The sequence below is a fragment of the Ambystoma mexicanum genome, chromosome 2q (genome assembly GCF_040938575.1).
Source record: "Ambystoma mexicanum isolate Mex_15411 chromosome 2q, UKY_AmexF1_1, whole genome shotgun sequence".
NCBI classification, from domain to species: Eukaryota; Metazoa; Chordata; class Amphibia; order Caudata; family Ambystomatidae; genus Ambystoma; species Ambystoma mexicanum.
This window is the reverse complement of record NC_090924.1, coordinates 411,393,068-411,418,460: the sequence shown is the minus strand read 5'-3', so window position 1 is coordinate 411,418,460 and position 25,393 is coordinate 411,393,068.

Genomic DNA, 25,393 nt, shown 5'->3' with positions numbered 1-25,393 from the left:
GTTCTATGTGCTGCAAGCTGTGCTGCAAGCTGTTTCATTTTTTCTTTTTAAGATTGTACTGATGCCGTTCCCACAAATCAGGAAGTCCTATAATTGCCACTGGCCATGCGCATCAGGCGTGCGCACAATCGGGAAGTGCACTTGGAAGTGAACTGTTCTCTGTGCTGCAAGCTGTGCTGCAAGCTGTTGGATTATGTTTTTTAAGGTTGTACTGAGGCTCCTCCCACAAATCAGGAAGTCCAATAATTGCCACACATCAGGCACGCGTGCATCGGGAAGTGCACTCGGAGGTTTACTGTTCGCTGTGCTCCAAGCTGTGCTGCAAACTGTTGGAATACGTTTTTTAAGGTGGACATTTGTTTCTGCAAAATGTATGGGCATTGAATTTGTTCTGGGCTAACTAAGAGCAGTAACATCTAAATGCTATATAAAGTGCCTAATATAGTGCCTTTTATCATTTTATTTGTAGATTGTACTGAGGCCCCTCCCACAAATCAGGAAATCCTATAATTGCCACTGGCCATGCGCATCAGGTGCACATGCATTGGGAAGTGCACTCGGAACTGTACTGTTCCCTGTTCACTGGCCTAGCAGCCGAGCTGAGCCTGTACCCTTCCCCTTCGATTTCAAGTTGTTTAGGGAAGGAAGATTGTAGACTCTAGCCTCTAGCCTGAGAAGTTAATTTATCTTCCAATTATCTTTCTAACCATGTAAATTAGTGCAAGTTGAGCTGTCACTGTGAGACCTTAAAATAGATTGCAAACGGCATGGGCTGCACCTCTGTTTGCCCCTGATTGCTCTTGGCGTCCCCCACTCCTCTCCGCACCACCTTTTCCTTTCCCTCCTGCAAAGTCCCTTGTGTTCGTCTGCCGTATAGCTGTAGCTGGTCTGCCTGGCCTGCCTCTGAATTCGTAAAAATGGCAGAACAGACGGAAAACACAGAGATGCATATGCTGAACATAGTGACTGAGGAGAACATTATGAGTGTGAATGCTATGAGTGAGAGTGAGAATGACAAAGGTAAAGGCATTAATACACTCAAATAGAAAGAGCCTGCACAAATGGATGGTGATACCCCACCATGTGCATATCCTTTGTGGCACTGCAGGACATACATCCCTAAGACTATTGTCTCTATTAGAAACCAAACACCAATCTCAAAATGACCCTAAAACAACCCCCTTTACTAAAAAAAGTCGGTCAGACAAAAACATTTCATAAACAGAAACTCTGGAGTATCAAATTCAATTCAGGCCAACCTCCTATGGAATTGGCTGCTAGAATTCAAAGCACCTTATCCTTATGGTTGGGAAATAAGACATTAGAAGATGTATTAGAAAGCATAACTATAGAACAATTCATTATTACTGTACCTCCCTTCCTACAGAAAGCCGTTTTACAGATTAATAAACATAATTTATCCCTAGTCATTAAATCTGCCCAACATTTTTGGGAAGCTAATAAACATGCCCGAAATGTGCATAAGTGAAGACGCCAGGAAAGAACTTTAAGTCAAGGAAGTTTCTCCAAATCAATCCCGAAAGACACAGGGAGTGGAGATAAAAGAGTGCATTTAGTGAAAGAAAAAAGATCAGCCCAGGTCCGAAGAATGTAGAGACCAAAGACTGTCCACACTATTATGCTTCTCATGTGGACAGGCAGGATATTTGGCCCACCACTGTCCCTCTAATAAGAAAGAAGAAACAATGGAAATTGGTTTGTATGATAGGAAATGATGAGGAAAGAGAAAATATGGAGGAAGTGGAATAATAAACTGTAGAGACCATAAACAACTCATTCTTGGGAGGGGACATTTTAAAATCCATTTGTGAATGGCATTCCAGTGCAGGCCCTAAGTTATTCTGGTAGTCGACAAACAGCCTTAAGACCAAATTTGATTTCATGGAAAAACCCTTAAAAAGGGAAAATATTAGCGGAAAAACATACTATGGCTGACTCAACCACTAGTCCTACAGTTTGTAACATTCCAGCCTTCAATTTCTCCCCAGTCTCTCAAGAAGTAGTGCTCAACACTATAGCTAAATTGAAAGCATCTAACTGCAAAGGGGATAGTTTCCCAGTGCATCTAGTTAAAGTATACTCTCCTACCCTCACCCCTATCATCACTAACTTTGTTAACACGTCTTTCAACTCTAATTTGGTCCCAGCCAGTATCAAAGAAGCTTGGGTTACCCCTTTATTAAAAAAGCCCACGTTGGACTCATTAATCCTGATGAATTACCGGCCCATAAACACAGTCCCATTCCTTCTTAATATTATCGACAAAATAGCATATAACCAAATACAAACCCACCTTGAACAGAACAAACTCTTAGGAGCTAGACAATCCTCTTTCAGACCTAACCACAGTACCGAAACCGCTCTTACCGACTTGAAAATCCAAATAGACACTACTAGAGACTCGGCAAAAATGGCCATATTGCTGTTGCTGGAACTATCAGCAGCGTTTGACCTTGTAGACCATGACAAACTCTGTGATACATTAGCAAAATAATTCAACTTCTCCAACAATGCCACACTCTGGATGAAATCAGTTCAAGCTGAACGTACATCCAGAGTCACCATTGGCAAAGATGCGGCTGATCCCAAAACTGTCCCCATTAGTGTCCCCCAAGTATCATGCCTCTCCCCCACTCTCTATAATGCCTTTACCAAACTCCTATTCTCAGCAGTAGATGATATGGGTGTCATCTACACACATTTTGCAGATGACACCCAGATCCTAATCCCTATCACCGGGGACTACGCCCAAGACACCTAGATAATTAACAAATATTACGCCATCATTCAAAACTGGATGGCAATGAACAGTCTCTGTCTCAATGATGAGAAGACTGAGGTTCTCATTGTAGGATCCCAGGCTAGAATAGGCAACTCCATCCAAACTACATACATATCAATATCGACGGCACCTTGATACCAGTACTCAAGCAAGTTAAAATGCTTGGTGTTTATCTAGATGCCAATCGCACCACATCTCAGCCCTCTCTTCCTCTACAGCATACACAGCCAAACTCATTGCTCTGATCCGGCGATTCCTTACACCCTCCAATTGTATAACGCTGACCAGAGCCCTGATATTAACCAAGCTCGATTAATGTAACACTCTCCTACTAGGAACTACTAATACAAACATAAGTAAACTACAACTGTTGCAGAATAAAGCACTTAGAGCTGCATTAGGTATAAAGAAATCAGACCATATCTCTAACATTAGGGGAGAAAACCACTGGCTGCCTATTAAAGCCAGAATCGTATTCAAAACTCTGTGTGTTGTATATAAATGTCTCACAAATAAAGCCCCTAAACAGTGCTATAAAGAGAAAAACAACAAATAGAACACTCAGATCTAACAACAAGTCACTAATAGAAATCCCGCGTTATAAATGTACCAAAGCAGGAGGGAGTAGCTTCAGAGTCCTGGCCCCCACTTTATGGAACGCCCTACCACTCATAATTAAAAATGAGGAAACTATTTTAAGTTTCAAAAAATCGGTGAAAACTTGATTGTTTAACCAATACTGATATCCCATGCCATCCTGCCATGACCCACCTAATACAGGCACACCTCGCTGCCTAAAGTTTATCCATTAATGTAAGTATGTCTTCCTTTGGAACTATTTTTTGCATATCAAAATTGTAAACATTCTGTATATAGAGCCATTTAGCTAACTGCTTTTCTATCTGTATTACTGCAACACTGTGAAAGAAAATGTATATGCTATCTGTAACCTCGCCGTGTTACCTGAGGGTCTGGGTGTGTAACAAATGAAATAAATAAATAAATAAAATAAAAATATGGACACCTTGGAGGGATAACAAAGGTGTGGCTCCCGAAACTGCCGATAAGTAGAGAGAGTTGTGTAGGTAGTGTGGTCAATTCATTGACCAGAGGGCGGATTGTAGATGAGCGGTCAAATCTGACCCTCATGCCCCTGCATGATTCCCTACATGAAGACAGAGAAACAACACATGCGCCTCTCTTTTAGGCCCATCACCACAGTCATCAATGTATCGTAGGTGTGAAAAATGGTATTCCCTTCGACAACCATTCAGACCATACCCAATTGATGATTTGGACGACATTGAAATGACTTCGATCGGACAGGTTGACTGACTGTACAACCAGAAATCAATGATGTCATCACTGACATCACGACATAGTCGCGCCTATACATGAAGTACATATCCATCCATTGATGAAGCTACATGGACCTACACTAGTTTATTGGCATATAGGCATGAAGCACATGATTATAACGCACTTAGGCAGAGGACGAACACAGATACATGTTTCTAGATTCATATCTTTCACCAAAGCTGGAACCGCAATATGCAGCAGAATTGATATATGTGTACGTGAACAAGTAGTGGGCGCACTACAAAACGCATTGTATTGTGTTTCTATCTTTTTATGACCGCATGTCAAAATAAAACTGGACATTTTTAAGGATTCACAATTGTTTGGGACTTTCATTTGAGGGAACTTTCCTGAATTATTTTTCCAGGCGTGTGCTTTCCTACACATGGACACAGAAGTGTTTTCCAATTTTCCAAATATATATATATGTATATATACTGATGGTAAAGTTCCTCAGAAGAACAGAGAAAAGGGAAGTAGCAGATCAGATTTGGGATGCTGCCATATACTGATCTTGCAGCTTTGGGTATATGCCAAGGCCAAGGTTTAGATGATAATTGGAATGACCCAGAAATGCAATAAGACTTATCTCTAGGGCACTGCTCACTAACCCTGATGGCAATATTGACGAATTGCATGTTACTAGAACTCTCAGTATTATCACTGAGATGTCATAATACAGCTGAAAAAAGTAGTGGGCCCTTGTGGGATAGACACAGCCAGTGCACCAAGGAATTTTAAGTAGGGCCTTTAATGTCTTTGAACAATAACATCTTGTTCTTGATTACAAATAAGTCAGGTTACTTCACCATTTCTTTCTCTGCAGGAGTAATTCCCTATCCCTCAAAATGTTCCTCTTCTCTTAATTTGTAGTGAGCTTGTAGGCATACTCAAGAGCAGTGGCTTCTCCTTGGCTCTCTTCTCCCTAAAACAGCAACACACCAAGTAATCCACCTAACCCCTTGGGGCTCATGTAGCCCAATTAATTCTGTCCTTCCTCCTGGGGTCCCATCCACTTCCCTGAGGGATGGAGCTGCCAGTACATTAAGTTGTACCACATCAGAGACTCCCTCTCTAGATGTTCAGCCCTCATTCTCCTTCTCTTCTGGTTTCAGGCGGTGAGCCCCGTGCACAGTGGTCATTGCCGAGGGATGAGCCGACCCTGTCTCTGCACGTTTGGCGGAACCCCAAAATGATTACTCCTCCTACCTCTAATTCATCCGCGCTCCACAGGACACTTGGGCCGTGCCTGTGTTTGAGTCTCTGGTGCCTCCCCAGCCAACCAGGAGGTGGCCCATCATGTTGGCATCCCATTCCATGGAGTCTGCATTGCTGTTCCAGGAGGTTGCTTCTCCGGGGTCCTCCTGCAACATGACCTCACTGGATCACAGCATCTTATCTTGTGTGGTAGTAGCTTTCTACTGATCAAACAAACAGGTTGGAGATCCTCATGAACGCCCTAGGAGAGTACAGCAACTAAGCCACGGCCTGAGGCGTCAGTATGCAGTATAAAAGGAATATCAAAATCCTGACAACACAAGACCGGTTGATGAGAGATGGCATCCTTCAACTGCTGAAAAGCTATTCAGGCTTGTGGGTCTTTCTGAAGATTGCCCTTATATGTATGTTTCAGGGCATCTGTGAGGGGAGCTGCTATGGTCAAGAACAATGGAATGAATGTTCTGTAGTAGCCTACAAACCCAAGAAAGGCACATATCTTCCTTTTATTGATGAGATAGGTTAACAGGGAGATGGCTTCCACCTTGTCTACTTGAGGAAGTATTTCACTTGTCATACAGAATATCCTAGCTACCTCGTATCTATCATATATAAGACATTTCTTGGGGGTTAATTTTGAGGCCGACTTCTTTCAACACCTTGATGATGTCTTTTAGGTGTACTCAGCTTTTACATTGCACCAGTGACCCAGTGAATACAGTACAATAAAAATAGTTCCCACAGTGCTACAGGAGTTGTCAAAACATTTAATGCGAGCAAGGACACAAGTGCAGCAAAGTATGGTTGGGTGTTTGATAAAACCTAATAGTTGTCTATTGAGTGTAACTGAAGGAGGAAAATGTGGGAATAGTCGGAATCAGCAGCTGAGGAGGGTTGGTGGCTGCCACTAGTGTTTGAGGCAAATTGCAGGAGCAGTGTGTGTGCTAAGGGGGAAGCCTGATGGTTGCCACCATTGTCGCACATTAGGGGAATAAGCAGTGGGTAGGTAACATGGAGGAAGGTTAACTGGTTAATAAGTAGGGAGTGGAGGGTCAGACGTGGGAGCGCACAAGGAGGCATGGGCTTTACCTGTGCATCAGCAATTATTGGTTTAATTTTATTCTTGCATAGCTGGATGGGTTTAGGATTCAATCTTGTGTGAGGATGGTGGTCCTCAGATGAACAGAATGTCCTTATTAATTGTCTGATCCATCGAAGTTCAATCTGCATGCCATATTGCCAGTGTATTGCCAGCAGCTACTAATAATCACTTGATAATCCTTTGCCTAAATGGATTTCAGTCCGTAATAGACATTGCAGGAGGGTCTCACACACTTATTCCACAGAGACAAAGTCTAGGAGTTGTAGGGGCATGGAATGTAGGGCTTCAAACAGTTAAGGGAGCAGAAATTAGAATTGCCAAAGGAGCCAGTGGGTAAGTGGGTGTTGGTGAGAAGGTGTAGAATATGTAGATCGGTTCCAGTGAGGAGAATGAAGGGAATGCTATTGTGCATGTGGGGGTAGGAGAAGGCAAAGTGTACTCACGTTCTCTTCCATCAGATTGCACATTAATTCAAAACCTTGTTATCCATCAGTGATCTATAACTCATGCAAGGGAAACCTACTGAAGACATGCTCGAGTCTTGGTAATGCCCTAATGTCTTCCATTGAAATATGAATGTGCCGAAGAGAACAACCAAATGCTTTATATGTTTTATATAGACTTCAAAATGGCATTTGACTCGATACCAAGAGAAATGTTAATAAAAAAACGTATTGATGCACGATGCCCTGAATTCCTAATAAATTACATCTATCAATTACACACGGGAACTACTGTCCAAATTCAAATCACTACAAATGGAGTCCTCACAAGCCCTATTGATACCAGGAAAGGCTTAAAACAAGGATGTACTTTTGCTTTTGCCTTATTAAATTTTTACATCTGTGACATAGGCAATAGTTTTACAAGAATAAATAGTGATTCCCCAAAACAGGGAAATGAACATATACAATGGTTATTATATGCTGACGACCTGGTTTTCATTTAAAAAACACCACAAGGTATGCAACTATTACTGAATGCTCTTGCAGCATATGCAGAAGAAAAGTGTCTAACCATAAAAGTAAAAAAAATCGAAATAGTGCGGTATGGTTGAATAAAAAAATGACAGAAACTGGGGACTTGGCATTTACAAAAACAAATACTTCCCATAACCAATGAATATGTATATTTAGGTCTAAATATCAACAATCACCATAAAGACGAACCATATGAAGAGAGAATATGAGGTAAAATCCCCACTGCAATTACACAATCAAAAATCATAAATGCGAAATATGGGAAATTTTCAATCATTCCGGTAATTACCTATTACAAACAAAAGGTCATACCCAACATTTTATATGGCTCAGAGACAAAAGCTGAAAGATCTGATGCACATTGGCAAAGAATTGAAGCACGCTAATTGCAGAGCTGTTTTAAAGATACCTAATTCGCAGCCAATGCCGATATTGCAATATGAGTTGGGCCTACTATCGCTGTCGGCTATGTACAAATGGCAAAAATGTGCATTATACAGTAAATGCATAACAGCAAAACAAGCAAAAATGTTCTCTCCTTTTTGGCAAAATACCTGAACACTTCGACCCACAAATTCATTAACCAATGGATAAAATCAGTAGAACTAATTCTACAAGAAGCCAGAAAAACTGTTGAGCTTCTTGTGACTAATCTGGATAAAACGAAACTGAAGATATGGCAAGCAGATTGGATAACAACTAGACAACAATGCATTATATGTAAGGACTTTGATTCCAATCCATTTAACATCAGGAAATATGGAGAACTCCAAGCATATTTGACACAATCTCCTAGTATAATGTATAGAACAGTCATTATGAAATTTCGACTAAATCTATGCAATACAAATGAACTGAGAGCTAGACGAAAATGTATCACACCGGAAGAGAATATTTGTCGATTCTGCAAATCATCCAAAGAATCAATGAAGCACTTGATGACAGAATGTTTAGACTTGTTTAAAAACGTATATATATCTGACAAAGATGAATTGTGGCAAAGACTTATAAGAGTTGACAGCAGGAGGTTGGGCTATGCAATAATGAATTTTTTTAAACAAAATGGATTTGGCAAAAGAATGTAATTTAATTGAAATCTTGGAATAGTATTTTTTTTCTCTGTTCTATTCTATTTTATTTTTCCTTGATTTTATATCTTATAAATAATATTGAAAAGTTGATTGTGATCAGCTGTGTCAATAAAAAAAAAGAAATGTGAATGTGCAAAGACCAAAACGGTTTTCCTAATAGGAGGTGTTACTAAGCAATGCTGTTGTTTTTTGGGGTCCCTTTTAATCTTGTTCTACCTCAGTAAACCAAGCCTCTGCTCTACTAAAAATATGGTCCCCGTGTACTCTTGCCCCTTCTACTGATATGGCCTGGTCAGGAGTCAGACCTAAGGGATGATCCTTTCATCTGGGTTATTGCATATTCCTATTTGAGTATAAGGGGATCTGAGGGTTCCACCTTTGAGGGTCTGTATGATGCTTAATGGGGAAACCCAAACCCTTTCTCCCCTGATTGCCAGCTGGTAAAACTGTTTTGAGGAAAATCTCACCAAACAGCTGTCCTTCGTGTATGAGGAATGTGTCATTCTCAGGAGTGAAGTGCAAGACTTTTACTATGTCCCAAAGGTTCTCATACACTACTCCAGAAACAGCATGTTTTCCATTGTTAATTGCCATCCCAAGCTTAGTGGCAATTTCTCCCTACTTCTCCTTGGAAGCTGAAGTCTCAGACATGTGGAAATCAGGGCCCAGTCAATTGCTGATATATAAACAATATCTATGCTATGCACATCAAAACCTGCTGACACTAAAGTTGCATTAAAAGAGCACATGACACTTCTGGATGTCTATCAGACCTGCAACCATGGAGTTCAGAGACATGTGTGGGCTTCCAAGTCAGCCCCCATTGATACATCTTTTGACAACATGTGTCATGAAGCTGAGTAGCATCAACAGCAGTCAAACATGGGGGCTAGTTAGATTAGTGTTTATTGCAGATAGTGACCTGATTGGGCCATATCAGCGATGATAAACAACTCCAAACAAGGTTCAACAACAACAACAAGGCTTCTTCTTGGGCTCAACAGTTTTGTAAGTCTTCATTTGGGCTCCCTACTGTAAGGACCCATGGTGGCAACTATAAAGACAGACACAGTGATCACAATTCAATGGTGTTTAATAAACTGTATGGGCCTCATTACAGCCCAGACGTTAAGGGGTCAACGGCGCCGTAAAAGGTGTTGGCGCCATTAAACCCTTAACACCTGATTACGAGGTCCCTTTGCGGGTTGCACTTTAACGCCTGCTTTTAGCAGGCGTTAAAAAACCAACCCGCAAAGGGACCTAGGAGCTAATTACGGCACCGTAGTTTACGGTGCCGTAATTACCGCCTTCCCCATTCCCATTGAGCCCTATGGGCCAAAAATGGGAATGGGGAAGGGGCCATGGTGAATGGGGAATTACCGCCCCGCCAACCTTGGAATGGGGCGGTAATTCCGCCATTCACCATGGCGGACCCCGGCATGGACCATGGTGCTAATAGCACCATGGTTTAGCGCAGGGGTCGTAATGAGGCCCTATATGTGGGTTGGAAAGACGCCTAATCTAAACCTAAAACTAAGATGGGAGCAAGCTACAACCATCAAATATTAATAAGGAAATCCTAGTGGCGTCTTGTCATAATAAAAGGGCCTATACTACAAAAAACCTATTGTCAATCCTTACGCTAAATACAAACAAAGAGTCTGGGATAAAGTTTACAAGAAAGAAGTGTTCACAGATGATAAGTCAGGATGTGTTAGCCGGAGGTCTCCCTTCGTTTTCAGCACGGAACAAGGCGGGACTCATGAGCACAGCACACGCTCTAGCTTTCCCAGCACACGCCAACAATTCTACTCTCAGCTATCAGACCCCTTGGTGGTTAAGTCTCTTTTGTACAAAAGTCTCTTGCCTCTGAGGACCTGATGTATTCCAAAATAATAAACAAAAAGTCCTTACTGCCTGTACATTGGGTGGTGCCTTTTCACCCCTTGATCTCCCTCTTCTGAGCTCAGACCCCTCTCGAATATCAGCCGGCTCAGATCCACAAATGTTACTAGCAATATCAGTGTTAGGGAGAATTCTCATAAATGTACTAATTCCCTTCACCTTAGAGACCCGCAGCAACTCTGATGGATTTTGAGGAATTGATTTTTTTTCCTGGAGAGAGTGTGAGCCTTTTTTCCCTCACTCTCATGTATTTTGATGGGTGTTTTACTTGTGTGTTCTTTGATTATGGACTTTTAGCCAACTCCATAGGCATCATCTTTTCGTGTGTGCTACACAGCACCCTCAGTGCAGTGACACAGAGGAGCCTTTTAGGCTGTCCCAAGGTTTAAGTACCTTTTCTGGTGTTAGGGAGAATTCTCCCGAATGGCTAATTTCCCTTACCAACTAAGTCCCTCAGCAGCTTTGCTGGATTTCTAGGGTTTCTTTTTTTCACCTGTGTGAGCCTTTTTTTCCACTCTTACATGTGTTTTGCTGTGTCTGTTACATTTTTGTGTTCATAGACTGTGGAGCCTCACCTACTCCATAGGCATCATCTTTTTACTGTGTCACACAGCACCTTTAGTGCAGTGACACAGGGTTGTCTTTTTCAGGCTTCCCACTTTAAACTCCATTTTCTGGGACTGACTACTGTCTCCCAGAACATGTAAAGTTGCCATTGACTCTATTAGTCTTTTTAAATTCACAGACCCAGTACAAACTATCTTCCATGGAGTACTGGAAAGGATTAATAGTTATCAGTTTTTGTCTGCCTCTCATGGAACATTATTTAGTTCCCCTTTCTTTAAGATTTTGCTGGTGGCAGTGGTATCTACCATATTTTTCCTACCGCGGTCTATGAAAAGATCCTTGGTACTGTTTTAGTCTATGTTAGTAGCCTCAGACTTTAATCCGCTGGACCCCATTTAATTTTATTTGATTCCGGCTTGGTTTATTCGCCATTTCTTTTTGTAAAGGTCTTTCTTGTGTTTTACTCTGCGCACCAAACCAGGTTTGGTTCCTTTGTTCGCTGTCCTTTGGCGGGCTTCTGCACAGAAGCCCTCCTTAGGCGCCCAAGACTCTGGGTAGACAGGATGTGAGGGAGGGGTTTTAGGACCCCTGCACATGGTCTTCTTGGAGACCCAAATTGCACTCTTGTTTGATTGGCTAGGTGACTGTCCTGCCAGGACAGCCACCCTGCTGTGTGATTGACTGCCCGGCTGTGTCAATGGGGGAAAACTGCATAAAAAGCAGGTCTCTGGGACTTGGAAGGAAGAGTCACCACTGGATCGAGAGAACCAAAGAGAAGCTGAAGGAAGAGGAGTGCTGCAACTACTGAAGCTCCCGGTGAAGCCCTACTGCGGGTCCGAATCGCCTACACTTTGACGACGGAGAAGATCTGCAAGGAATCTTCTTCCCTTGAGCTGGTGGGACAAACCAGTTCGCCAAACACCAAGCAAGGACACCCTTCCCTGGACGAAATTGCTGAATTCCGCTGCAGTGAACCAGATAGCCAGGAGAACCAGACCCTGTTTGGGATTTAAGGAGTGCACCTTTTATTTGTTGCTTTGCTCTGCTACTGGTTTCTTCCCTGGGCAGCGCAGGGCCCTCCAGTCTTCCTTCTTTGTGTCAGTCAGACAGTTGCTTCAGGAATCGTGAGCCTGCAGGATCTGCCAGGAACTTCTGCCTCAGCTACAGCATTCTTCTTCTTCTAAGGTACTGTTCAAACCTGGTTGTACGTTCCATCCGACCGCAGTGAAAGTGTTTTAAATCTTTCACCAATCCAAGTGCTTGTCCTTCTCTACTCTTTTAAATAACTTTTCCTTCGACCAACTTTGTTCCAAACTCTTGGCAAAGACTTAACCCAAACTACTCTGAACTGTGTGATCCTCTGCAAAGACTCTGAACCATTTACATTGGCCCCGGCCTATTGATTTGAATTCTCATTGTAGCAAGCCTTTTCTAGATTGCCCTGCCTCCTTACTTGGTGCTGTTTGGTTTTGTATAACCTTGTCTTTTCCTCCCTTTTTAAATTGCTTCAGTGCCATTTTGCTCACACTTCATTTTGAGCTTAACTTGTCGAGAATTGATTGGGTGTTGTGTAGTACATTAAGAGTGTGATTCTTCTGCTGCTTTACTTAGTGAACTGTTTTACAAATGAATGTGTAAATAAATGTATATTCTTTACTCAAAAAGCTTGAGTCCGTGTTTGTTTGAACCATAGCAATTTCTGTCTGTCCTTTGTGTAACTTCTGATACTGCTCACTTTACTCTTGAGATAAGTCTGGCTGCTCAGCCATCGCTACCACTTTACTGTGTAGTACAGGCTTGTACCAAAGGTGAATTTGTATTGTCACTTGTAGTCTTAATTGTGTGTGGTCTTCCCAAAGGGTACTGCATATGATTCTGTCGAACTGGTTCACCCCCAGGAACCAGATCCAATAGCGATGGCCGTGTCCTGGCCACCTGGATGACAGATCCCCAGGGACTTGTAAGTGAGACTCCATCAGGTTTCTCACACTACTCCCTACTACAGTTCACAGCCATTGACAGTTCTTGGGAGTTTAGGTGTCCATGACATTTTGTGTGTATCTCCTAGCTCTATAGAGTTGCTGATGTCTCATACTTGATGCAATGGGAGTTCATTCCCATGGACTTCCAGGTCCACGTGTTGTTGTACTCTAGACTTTGCATGCAGCAAGAGAATGCAGCTGGACCTTGGTAGGGTTTGGCAACCCATAAGAACTTCTAGGTACTACAAAGATGTATCTCATGTGCCTCCTTCTTGTACCAGGATCCTGGCTCTTTCCCAAAACAGTGACCTCTACTTCCTGCTCGATGATTAAAAATGGTTTTATTCCTAAGTGGACTTCAATTTCCCTTCTTTTCTTCACTTCACTCTCCAATTGCTCTGCTTGCTCCTCCTCAGTTTCAACTTCAGCACTTGCCCACCTCCTCTGACCACTTTTTTCAAAACTCTGAGAGACAGCAGAGAAGTTTGTCCCAAAGTCTTCTTAAAAATGCTTTGGGGTAATCCCATACTTGCAAAAACTTTGCCCAAGAAGCTTCGACATAGTCCTCTGCCAATGAAATTCACATCTTCCAAATACTACATAGGCACACTTGATATTTGTAAATGTGTGGGTCTGAAAAGGCAGCGTTAGGCACAAGTGAATTTTCTAGCAGGGTTATATGACAAAGCACTCTTAGGCACACCTATATTTTGTGGGTGTAGGATTCCTCTAAATATTTCTTTGGTGTATTCCTCTTCCAAGAAAGTTCATATGTGCCCATGACTGCTTTCGTATCCTTCCCGGCTGAATAAAATGCAGGTGTGCCTAACACTGCTTTGAAAAACTCCCTGCCCACTAAATTTACGAGAGTGACAAGAGTGCGTGTGTCCCTAACGTAGAAAGCTTCAAATGCTCTCGTTTGCCATAGATGTCACCAACTCTGGTGCTGGAAAGGAAGATAAAATCCTTATTTTCAGAATATCCACATAAAGTACAATTGAATGCATTAGGTCAGATTCACAAAAAGCAGCGCAAATGAAAGGAGTGCAGAGAATGTGCTTGTTTCATTTGCGCTGCCTTAAGAAATGCTCATGTCAACTTATTCGCAAAAGTGACCTGTGCATTGCTGGAGGGGCTGAGCTGTAGCACAGCAATGCGCTGTCCAGCCGCCTCAAATATGCTCCCGACATTAACGCATGACAGGCTCCGAGCAACTATGTGGTTGATGGGAACGCATTTCACTGAGATGGGCCATTAAAGTAACCGTCTTGGTGAAATGCCTGAAATAACCATCTGATCGAAAGAAATGCTAGTGTGGCAGCCCTGTTTTTACACACGGCTGTCACGTTTCAAAAGAAAATCATGACTGGGAAATTCACAAATGCATGATGCAAATGCGCAAAAGGGCATACAAGCGCATCTGAATGAGTGCTTCTAAGGTACTACTTTTGGCATAATGAGATGCACTAGCACATCTCCACACTTACGCCAAAAACAGTTTTGAGAATCTGGCCCATTGAATCAAAATTAGATGCATTTTCTTCAACAACCATTGTCATGAAATACTTGCATGACAAGCTCTCAAGGACCGGATTTGAGGATCTATCAATGAAGGAAATGCACTAGAATCAGATGAACTAATAACTCCCACTTATAACAATTTTAAAGAACTGGGAGCATGAGCACATCCGTAACAGTGGGCCTCATTAGGAGGCTGGCGGCTGCGGAATGAACGGTGCCGATAAGGGACCAGCACCGTTCATTCGGGTCCGCCACATTACGAGGTCTGTAGCGGGTCCCACTCTGGACTCCTGGCCAGCCCAGACGTGCAGAGCGGGACCCGCTAGCAGTCCAGGATGCTAACAACGGACCCGTCATTAAGGGGCCCGTTGTTAGCATCCCCCCCATTCCCATTGAGCCCTATAGGGGCTCAAATGGGAATGGGGATGTACCGGGTCCGAGTCCCACGAAAGAGAATTACCGGGCCCCCCAAGGTTGGAATGGCCCGGTAAGTCCCCTTTTGCGGGACCCGTACCCGAGTTTGGTGCTAGCCATGCCGCTAAAAACGGCATGGCTACCTCCAAACTCGTAATGAGGCCCAGTGTGTGGAATTAGGGGATTTTATAAGTCACAATGTTTAGTCTTAAGGGCAGTAAAACATATGGGTCCTGTCACGACTCGCTCCCTTCGCTCCCGTTCCCACCACTTGGGGGCATGATTTGGGGTTTATTCCCTACTGGACCTTTCCTCCGAACCTTATGCTACAGTGCTGTGATGAATTGGGAGCGCTAAATCCCTATTTTCCAAGCTACTTCCCTTCCGGATCCATTCCAGGTTTTTGGCAGCCAGCATGCTTCTTTAACCAAATGACTATGCTTCCCAGAATGCCTGGCCCACTGCTCCACCTCCACCCTTGCAGGACAAGGTTGGGTGGAGGATAGGTAACAGCTGTGGCTGCAGGTGCAGCAATCAGCACACCTGAGGCGTGTGCTCGTTAAGCAGCTTTAAAAGCCTCAGTCTTACTTCAGTCCAGCACTGGTCATCGTTTGCAGTGTTCCTGTTGTGACTAGTCCCTTGTTCCTTGTTCCTTGCCTTTGTACCTAGTTCCTAGTTCCTGTTTTCTTGTTCCTCCGCCCTGAATCTCGGATTCATGCGCTAATTGATTTCTGCTCCCTTGATTCCCTTTTTGTCTTCCTCTGTTTGCAGGCAGCATTTCTCAGTGCTTTCCCCTTTTAGATGCAGCCCAGTTTGTCTGTGTTCTATATTTCTTTGACTCTGTCCTTTGCTGCTGTAAACCCGTATGCCTTAGCCTTCCTCTTAGATTAGCTTCCTGTCTTTTCCTTGGAGGGGTAAGGAGAAGTTTGCATTGGTTATTTCGTTTTTCCCTGCTCCTGATCCTTACTTTCTATTGGGATCCATTCCATGTTTTCCATTGCACTTCTGCATTTATTTCCCATTTGATTATTAGATGTGGTGTGCGGTTGTAGCTAGCTCCTGTGTGAATGCTTATGTTTTCCTCACTAATTTGTAATCACTATTCCAACTTAGGTATTTAGTTTTCCTCCCATTGCTGTTCTAGCCTTTCTGGGTCCCAGTTTCATCAACAGGATTCGTGGGCTAGCTGACATTCAAGAGGTTTATCTCGTCCTCGTGAGTACAGTTCTTTAGTTCCCTTATTTAATACCATCAAGAGTGTTAGTTCACAGATCCTGTCATTGCTTGCCCTCCACGTGGGTTTAGCGCTGTCAGTACCTGGAACAGCAATTGGGGGTAAGGCGCTTGCCGACTTTCCTCGCGGTCAGGTGCTTACCCCACATCCCTTTTCATATATTGGTTTTGTTGTCACACTCTATTTGCACTCCTGGGTTCTAGCATACATGAGTCGTTGTTCCTGTGTGCACGTAGTTTAATTCGAAGCTATTCACTGTGTGATTTAGTGCACATTTCCCTTGCCATATTCGCTGCCTTTGTACTCGCCTGACTAATCCTGACAGGTCCTTATTACGACCCTGGCATTAGCCAATGGCGCTTTTAGCGCCATGATTAACGCCGGTAACTTACGAATCGCCATGGTGAAATGGGGAATTACCACCTCATTCCAAGGTTGGCGGGGCAGTAATTCCCCATTTACCATTGGTCCTTCCCCATTCCCATTTTTGCCCCATAGGGCTCAATGGGAATGGGGAAGGCGGTAATTACGGTACCGCAAATTGCAGTACCGTAATTACCTTCAAGGTCCCTTTGCAGGTCCCTACCTTAACGGCTGGTAAAGACCAGCCGTTAAGGTCGGGAGCCGCAAAAGGGACCTCGTAGTAAGGCGTTAAGGGGTTAACGGCGCCGCAACCTTTTACGGCGCCGTTAACCCCTTAATGCCTGGGTCGTAATGAGGCCCATTGTATTTGAGTGAGCTGGTTTGTAAATAGGGACTAACAAAAAGCTATTGTTTTGCTAGAGAAGCCACATTTTCAAATCTCTGACATTTTCATTTGTTAAAAATCGTAAAATTTGACTAGGAGAAGCTGGTGAATTTAAGGCCAGAGACTCATTCATATGACACAGTAGCAAATCTTAGACCAATGTGAAAAGAGATATTGATATTTTTCATTAAGACAACACGTCTAGGCATAAACTCTCCATTGTGCTCGCTAAACACATTTAAAGGATGTCATTCCCACACCTGCTCTATGTACACAGACATTCTGGAGTGGATTGGCACTTATTAATACATTGCAAACAGAAACTAAACAATTGGACATCTTTCTTTATCCTTCAAACAGATCAGCTGCACTGCAGCACTCCCAATCTTGAGTGACAAAATCCAGTTCCCGTCTTTCCTCCGGACAGTGACCAGTGTCGAGGCCCAGCCTATGGCACTGCTGCAGCTTCTGCTCTTCTTTGGGTGGACCTGGATCGGAATCCTGGTTTCTAAAAATGATATTTCCCTCCAGGGCAGCCGGATTCTGAAGCAAGAGGCAGAGAAAAAGCAGATCTGCATTGAGTTTTTTGAGATCCTGCCCACAGATGCCAGCCGAGCTTCCTTGGACCATGTCACAGGTGTCCTGTATAGGTCCACGGCCACTGTGATTGTCTGCTACGCGTTCGAAATTCACATCATCCCGGTACTGAAGAAAATATCTAATTTGGGGGTGTCAGGCAAAATGTGGATTGGCATTACAAGCTTGATGCCTTCCTCGCTGTTCACCACAAGAGATTTATGGGAAATGCTGAATGGTACTTTGGGAATGGCAGTGTACAACAGAGAAATCTCCGGTTTTAAGGAATTTGTATATGGAATCCATCCTTCTAAGAACGCAGGGGACATTTTCATGAAAAACCTCTTGGAGCAGATATTCAGCTGCACTTGGCTAGAAGAGCTGAATGCAACAGGACTATCCGCAGACACAAGTACACTCTGCACTGGAAAGGAAAGACTTGATGCTTCACTGCATGATACCAGATTTACTTATTCTGCTTATAATGCCATTTATGCCTTGGCACATGGCCTGGATGATCTGATTGCATGCAAACATCAAGAAGGTCCTTTCATCCACAGCTCATGTGCAGATCCACAGACCTTCCAACCATGGCAGGTGAGGGCACCTAAATAGTGTTTGAATGAGACTTTGCATCAGACCCAGGCTCATTTGCTTGTGTATAGGGTTTATTTATGATTGTACTGTTCGCTGAATCTCAGGCCTCAAACCCTTCATAGAAGTCACACCCGCATCCCAAATTACTGGACCTATGCACGTTCTTAGGGTCTACCTCCAACTGCATGTCAGCAGCCTCAGGCAAATTACTTGAGTCTTACAAATGTCTGTACTATTTATTCTCATAGGTTTCATACAGTTCCCATACTGACCATGGGTAGACATTGGATGTTGTTACCATGGGCATCTTTGGTAGCACCATGCCAATGTTTTGGAGTTCAATTTAGTTTTAACATGTCATTGTGTGACTGCTGAATCTTTCTCTAGGTACCAATATAAGGCACATTTCTATCCCTAAAATATGATATGATATGGCATTTATAAAGTGCTGTACACAAGTTTTTCTAGTCGCGACAAGACAAGGAGGGGGAAACAAGGGAGAACAAAATAATGATCTTACTAGGCCTTGTCCTGGGGGGCCCAGAGGCAGTGAGAGGGCAACTGGACATGCAGGAGCCTGGGCCCGAGTTCAGAGGGTGACCTCATGCTTATTTTCAAGATCTAATGTTTACAACCATTCAATGACTTCATAATTGTGTCCTATGCTTATGCCATTTTGGACTAGTGGTGTTGTCATAAGATTGGATTGTGTTCTCCTATATGGTTTGCGATTTTACAGGAATTCACACCAATATAAAGTTGTGTGCATGGCACATACTGGCATACACATCTTGTTTGGTTTGATCATTAATACAATCCCTTAAATCCAAGCAACAATATTGTATTAAATAGTTTGGCCTCTGTCGGAGGCAAACATGGGTCTGGGTACATGCTTACCATTGTACAATCTCTTTGTATGAGTTACCAATATTTTTTAATTGTATGCCTGATTTTTAAATTAATTCCATGTTTTTCACAATCTGTCATAACGGGACAACTCTGAATATGGATAAATTAACCCACTGGTAGAGTAATATGACAAGTAAGGTGTACCTTAGAAACCACTGGATATTAAGCATGTTATAAATGTAATGGGTGGTACAAAAGTCAGATATCTAAAAAAAACGATTCTATATTGAACTGACGGAATGGAACAACATTGAGATGTACTCTACATTAAAGGAAGTAAAGGGATCAGGAATTAGTAATGCATGGAACGTCAAAAAGCAATAGGTTGAGGATAGAGCTAGTATCGATAATCGAAAGAAATTAAATTCTAAATCTGACACAGATCCTTCATAAAAGTGCCAGAAGAAAGGGTCCAGAAGAAAGAATAACACATAGTTAAAGAAGAGCAAACACACATCACAAAGCTGTTTCCTCTACAGTTATAAGAGGCAGCCACATACATACAATGTCAGAGGTAATTCAAATGCAATCCTTAAAAATATCCAGGCACTTGTAAAACATTGCTTTGAGATGGAAGATATCTCATCCATTGTAGTGTGAAGTAGAAGCAAGGAGAACTCACTAGAGCATGAAGGAAGACTAATGTCAAATGTGTGTGAGGAGGATCCAAAATACTCAAAGATTAACCAATTTTTCAGCAATAACATATATATGTAAAGACTTGCCACCTCCCTGAGCAGAGGAAGGGTTTGAAGCCATCAACAATTCCTCATAAGCGAAGTAAAAACAGAACCAATATGCAGTAGAGCTCTAAGTGGCCAAATTAAAATAAAATACAACCAAAATGCTAAGCTCAAACAAAGAAGGACCTTCTACTTTTCCGCCACACAAAATTCTCAAGAACCTACCTCTTGGCAGGAAAACATGCTGAATGGATTATCAATAGTGATCACTATAGTATGTATTTATGTTTTACAAGATGTTATATATGGAATCATATAGGAGTAGCTTAGGAGTGAAATCAAACAGGTCAATGGGGACTTTGATCATGTGCTGGATGCCTTAAATCAAGCAATTTGTCTCAGAAGTGAAATGTGAGAGCTAATTCTGGGGGTCACAACTGGATCATCCTGAAGATCTACCACAATGGGTGATAACATATAAAAGGGCATAGATATAGAGAACAATTCATTATATGAGACACTTGACATATGGCTGTGCAGAAAGGCTGGTCGGAATGTATTTGATACTGAGCTGGGCCACATGGTCTCAATGATAGCTCAGTTAAGGATGGATTATGCTGCATTCACAAGAATGGTGAATTGATGAATAGAAGAAGAATTAAGAGTCAGGATTAGAGTAAGAGTGGGAAAGACTATGTTAAGCAGCAGGTGAAATTCCTATTGTTTTGAGATACTCGTTAGTAAGAGAAAAAAAGATACCTGTCTACCATTCACAGTGTTAGGAAATAGAACAAGGTAGGTAGGGTGGTGTATAATCGCATAATCGACTGAGCACAGACAGATAACATCTTATCAGAAGAGCAATATAGGTTTAGAGTAGGATTTTGGACGTTGGTGCAGGTCCAAAACCTCAGACTTATACTGGACAAGTATGTCCGAGGTTACGGATGCCCGGTTTACATGGGGTTTATGGACCTGAGCTAGGAGTGAATCAGCAAAAGGAGTGGCACTCACTGCACTCTTTGGGCATGCCCTGGCCACTGTTCAATCTGCTGATTTCCCTGCATCACAATCTCAGTGCTATGGTGCAATTGGATAGCACGGGCAAAGTCACTCCACCCTTCAATGTGTCTCGTGGACTAGGGCAAGGGTGTGTGCTGGCAACATTACTATTCAATGTTACATCAGCACAGTTTCTCTAGAGCTAAACGAAATTTCAAAGGACACACTTACAATAGCAGGCAAACATATATGTGTCCCCTCTTACGCGGACAAAGCTGGTCTACTGGCTCACACCCCTACAGCCCTGCAGAAACGTACTGCTGGCTATGTCAGATATTTGGATTTGAGAGATATGTCCTTGCATGCTGACAAATCCATAATTATGTGTGTGGGCAAGTCCAGTGGTCATTTCTGCATCTTGACGTATACTAGAGTGGGGTTCCTAAATGTACCTATCTTGGGATAGTGTTCAATAGTGGATTAAGCTGAAATGGCCATACAAACAGTGCTGCCACTAAATTTGCACAGGCTAATAGTGCCATTATTCATTTTGACACAAACATGGGCAGTTTGGCTACCGATTCCACACTCCCAATTTATCAGGCCAGGTCTATTGATATTAGTATGCACATGGCTGAGGTCTGGGGGCTCTCCCTTGCGGCATCAATTCAGATGAAAGAAAGTGCCCCGACTCATCTATTACATCAGGAATTAGGTCTGCACTATGTAAGTGACTTAATCAGTTTGTACCCATTATTATTATGGACTAGACTATAGTTAAATATAAAGCCTCACTTGACACACAATATCATTAAGGAACTAGTGATGTCTGAAATCTGCTGGCAAATTTCCAGGCTAAGTCAAGCGAAGAAGGAATTTAGTTCACTTTGCCTCCTAAAATTATACAGTTCCTTCGCCAAAAGATCAAAGAAGGACAAATCCCTGCTCCGACAGAGATTCATGCAACAGAGAAGATCTCAGTGATACAATTTGCAGATCAAGAAACACTCAGTTTCCCATTATTTTGTGCACTGCTTCCATGAGTCAAGGGCTAATTATGTTCGCTAGCTCACATGCCCCCGTGCGAGGAGTGTTTTATTTAGCTTAAGGGCTGGTTGCCCACCAAGACCTATTGTGCTGAGCTGATTCACTGAAATGGCCTTTCCTTGAGTGCCCTCTGTGCCTGTAATAATGTAACACTGGCTGACCTCACGCTTATTTAATTTATTTGTTCAATAGCCTAATACATAGGTTCAAGATTTTAACCGTATTACTTAGAAGAAACAAATGCAGAACAGTTAATGAAGCGATTCCTTATCTCTGCTTAATGTCAAATAAAGATGACGCTCCAGCTGCTTATCTATTCTTAGAAGGTGCATTCTCATTGAATGAAGATGTCATCAGAAGGTCAAACCAACTTCTTGAAAATTATTGTACATGTTTTTATTGTCATAAATTCTAGTATTATTGTATTATTGTATTATTGTATTTTTTAATCTGGTGTACTCTTTTATGGCGGTTTTAAATAAAAATTATTTGATGATTTGATGCAAAGAACAATCTCATCTCCATACCTGCAAAACATGTCCCTGCTCATTCATCAGAAAATGATATGAGGATGGAAAATTGACTCTGGAGGAAAACATGACAATCAGGGTCAAGGAAAATAAATAAACAGGCCAACTAAGTAACTCCCCAAAAAGAGAAACGTTACATTAACATATTGAAGAAAAAGAAAAAAACAATCACCAAGGCAAAGAATGAATGAATCATAAACCCGCAAATCATTGGTTGACTCGCTTAATGTGATGGGTGTTAGGGAGAATGCTCCAGAATGGCTAATTTCCATTACCTACTGAGTCCTTCAGCAGCTTCGCTGGATTTCTATGATTTATTTTTTTCACCTGGTAAGAGTGTGAGCCTTTTTTCCCACTCTTACATGTGTTTTGCTGTGTGTATTTAACATTTTCTTGTGTTCATAGACTCTGGAGCCTCACCTACTCCATAGGCATCATCCTTTTACTGTGTGTTACACAGCCCCTTTAGTGCAGTGACACAGGGTTGTCTTTTTGGCTTCCCAACTCCGACTCCATTTTCTGGGACTGACTGTCTCCCAGAACATGTAAAGTTGCCATTGACTTTATTAGTCTCTTATAAAACTCACAAACCCAGTACAAACTATCTTAAATAGAGTTCTGGAAAAGGTTAATACTTATCCCTTTTTTGTCTGTTTCTCTTGGAGCATTGCTTCGCTCCCTTTTCATTAAGACTTGGCTGGTGGCAGTGGTAACAACCCTATTATTCCTACCGCGGTTATCTTAAATAGCCCTGGTATTGTTTTAGGCCATCTTGGTAGCATAGAACATAAAGCCACTAGACCATATACATTTTTATATGGGTCTAGCTGGGTTTAGTCACCATTTCTTTTTGTAAAAGTCTTTCTCGTGTTTTTCTCTGTGTGCCAAACCAGGTTTAGTTCCTTTGTTCACTGTCCTTTTGCTGGCTTCTACACAGAAGCCCTCCTTAGGGGCCTGTATGTCTGGGGGGGACAGGATGTGAGGGAGGGGTTAGGACTCCCTGCACAGGGTCTCCTTGGAGACCCATGTTGCACTCTGATCTGATTGGTTGTGGTAATAGTCCCGGGGGGACAGCCACCCTGCTGTGGGATTGACAGCCAGGCTGTGTGAATGGGGGAAAACTGCATAAAAAGCAGGTCTCTGGGGCTGGAAAGGCAGAGTCGCCACTGGAACGAAAGAACCGAAGAGGAGCCAACAGAAGAGGACCCCTACAACGACTGAACCGCCCGGTGAAGCCCTGCTGCAGGTCCAAATCTTTATACTCCAACGACAGGGAAGATCTGCAAGGAATCTTCTCCCCTTGAGCTGGTGGGAACAACCAGTTTACCAAACTGCTTGCCAGGTCTCCCTTCTCTGGTCTAATTTGCTGTATAGAGCTACAGTGAACCGGATAACCAGGTGGAACGGACCTTGCTTGCATTTTAAGGAGCATACCTTTTATTTGTTGCTTTGCTATGCTGCTGATTTCTTCCCTGGGCAGTGCAGGACCCTCCAGACTTCCTATTTTGTGTCAATCCGACAGTCGCTTCAGGAACTGTGATTCTGCAGGACCTGCCAGGAACGTCGGCCTCAGCTACAGGCTTCTTCTCCATTTAAGGTACTGTTCAAATCCGGTTGTCCGTTTTGTTCAGCTGCGGTGAAAGTGTGTGAAACCGTTTGCCAATCCGAGGGCTTGTCCTTGTCCATTCTTTAAACTAACTAAAGGCCACCCTGAGGTACTGCGAAAAATTCCTTGACAGGGAGCTGTGGAAAGTATATATGCATGCTCGTCTGAACTTACTTCACACCAGGGAAGTTTTGGCAACCAGAGCTCTTGCGTCAGCTTCGAACTGACGCTTATGCAGAATTGTGGATCAAGTGGAGACAGTCCGTCACCTCCTTACATCGTGCACAGCATTAGCGCTGGAAAGGCATGCTTACTTGGAACCACTCATTACACAGCCGTCAGTCCTAGACGAAGAAAATATATGGTTCCGGCTGATTGCAGGTGACTCCACCAGATGGTCGAGATTGGCAGCAAAATTCTTGGAACTGGCCCTTAAAAAAGCCACCGCTCCAGGAGTCACTTCCCATCCGGCACCTGAAAAAATAGCCTTTCCGACTATCTGACTTTTAGTAATCTTTCGAAAAAGGATACATCTCGGTGATCCAGAGTGGTGACCTGAGGAGCCTCCACAAGACAGAAAAAATACTTCAACAGGGATTTCTTTTGTAAAAAACCAAATTGGGTTAATAAACAAAAACATAAAAAGTAAATAAATAAATAAATCAATAAATAAATAAACTAACTTTTCTGCCGACCAACTTCGTCCTGAACTCTTGGAAAAGACTTAACCGCAAACTACCCTGAACTGTGTGATCTTGAGCAACAGACTGTGATCCATTAACATTGGCCCAGACCTATTGAATTGAGTTCCTCACTGTAGTTCCTTTTTCTAGATTGCCCTGCCTATTACTTGTTGGTGCTGCTACTGTTTTTTGATAACTTTGTCTTTTCCTCCCTTTTAAATTGCTGCAGTGCCATTTTGCTCACACTTCATTTTGAGCCTAACTTGTCCAGAATCTATTGGGTGTGGTGTAGTGTATTAAGAGTGTGATTTTTCAACTGCTTTACTTTAGTGAAATGTTTTACAACTGATGAGTAATTAAATGTTTATTCGTTTACTCAGAAACCTTGAGTCAGTGTTTGTTTGAATCATAGTAATTGCTGTCCTTTGTGTAACCATTGATTGATACTGCTCACTTACTCTTGAGATAAGTCTGGCTGCTCAGCAATCGCTACCATTTTACTATGTAGTACAGGCTTGTACCAAAGGTGAATTTGTACTGTCACTTGTAGTCTTAATTGTGTGTGGTGTTCCCAAAGGGTACTGCATATAATTCAGCCTAACAGTGAGGTTACTAAAGGATGAAATGAAAGAAGTGAAAAGTGTACTAGCTATCCGGACCAGCGCACTTAGAGTAAATAGTTTGGTGACATACACTGAGGCAACACCGTAGAAAAGAACATATATTGCTAAAGGAGAAATACTCAAAATTAATTTCTTACATTGAAGTTTCATGCACTTTAATGAAGATTTCCCCTGGTAACTGTGCAGGGAGTATTAATTCTATTAAAGACAAGG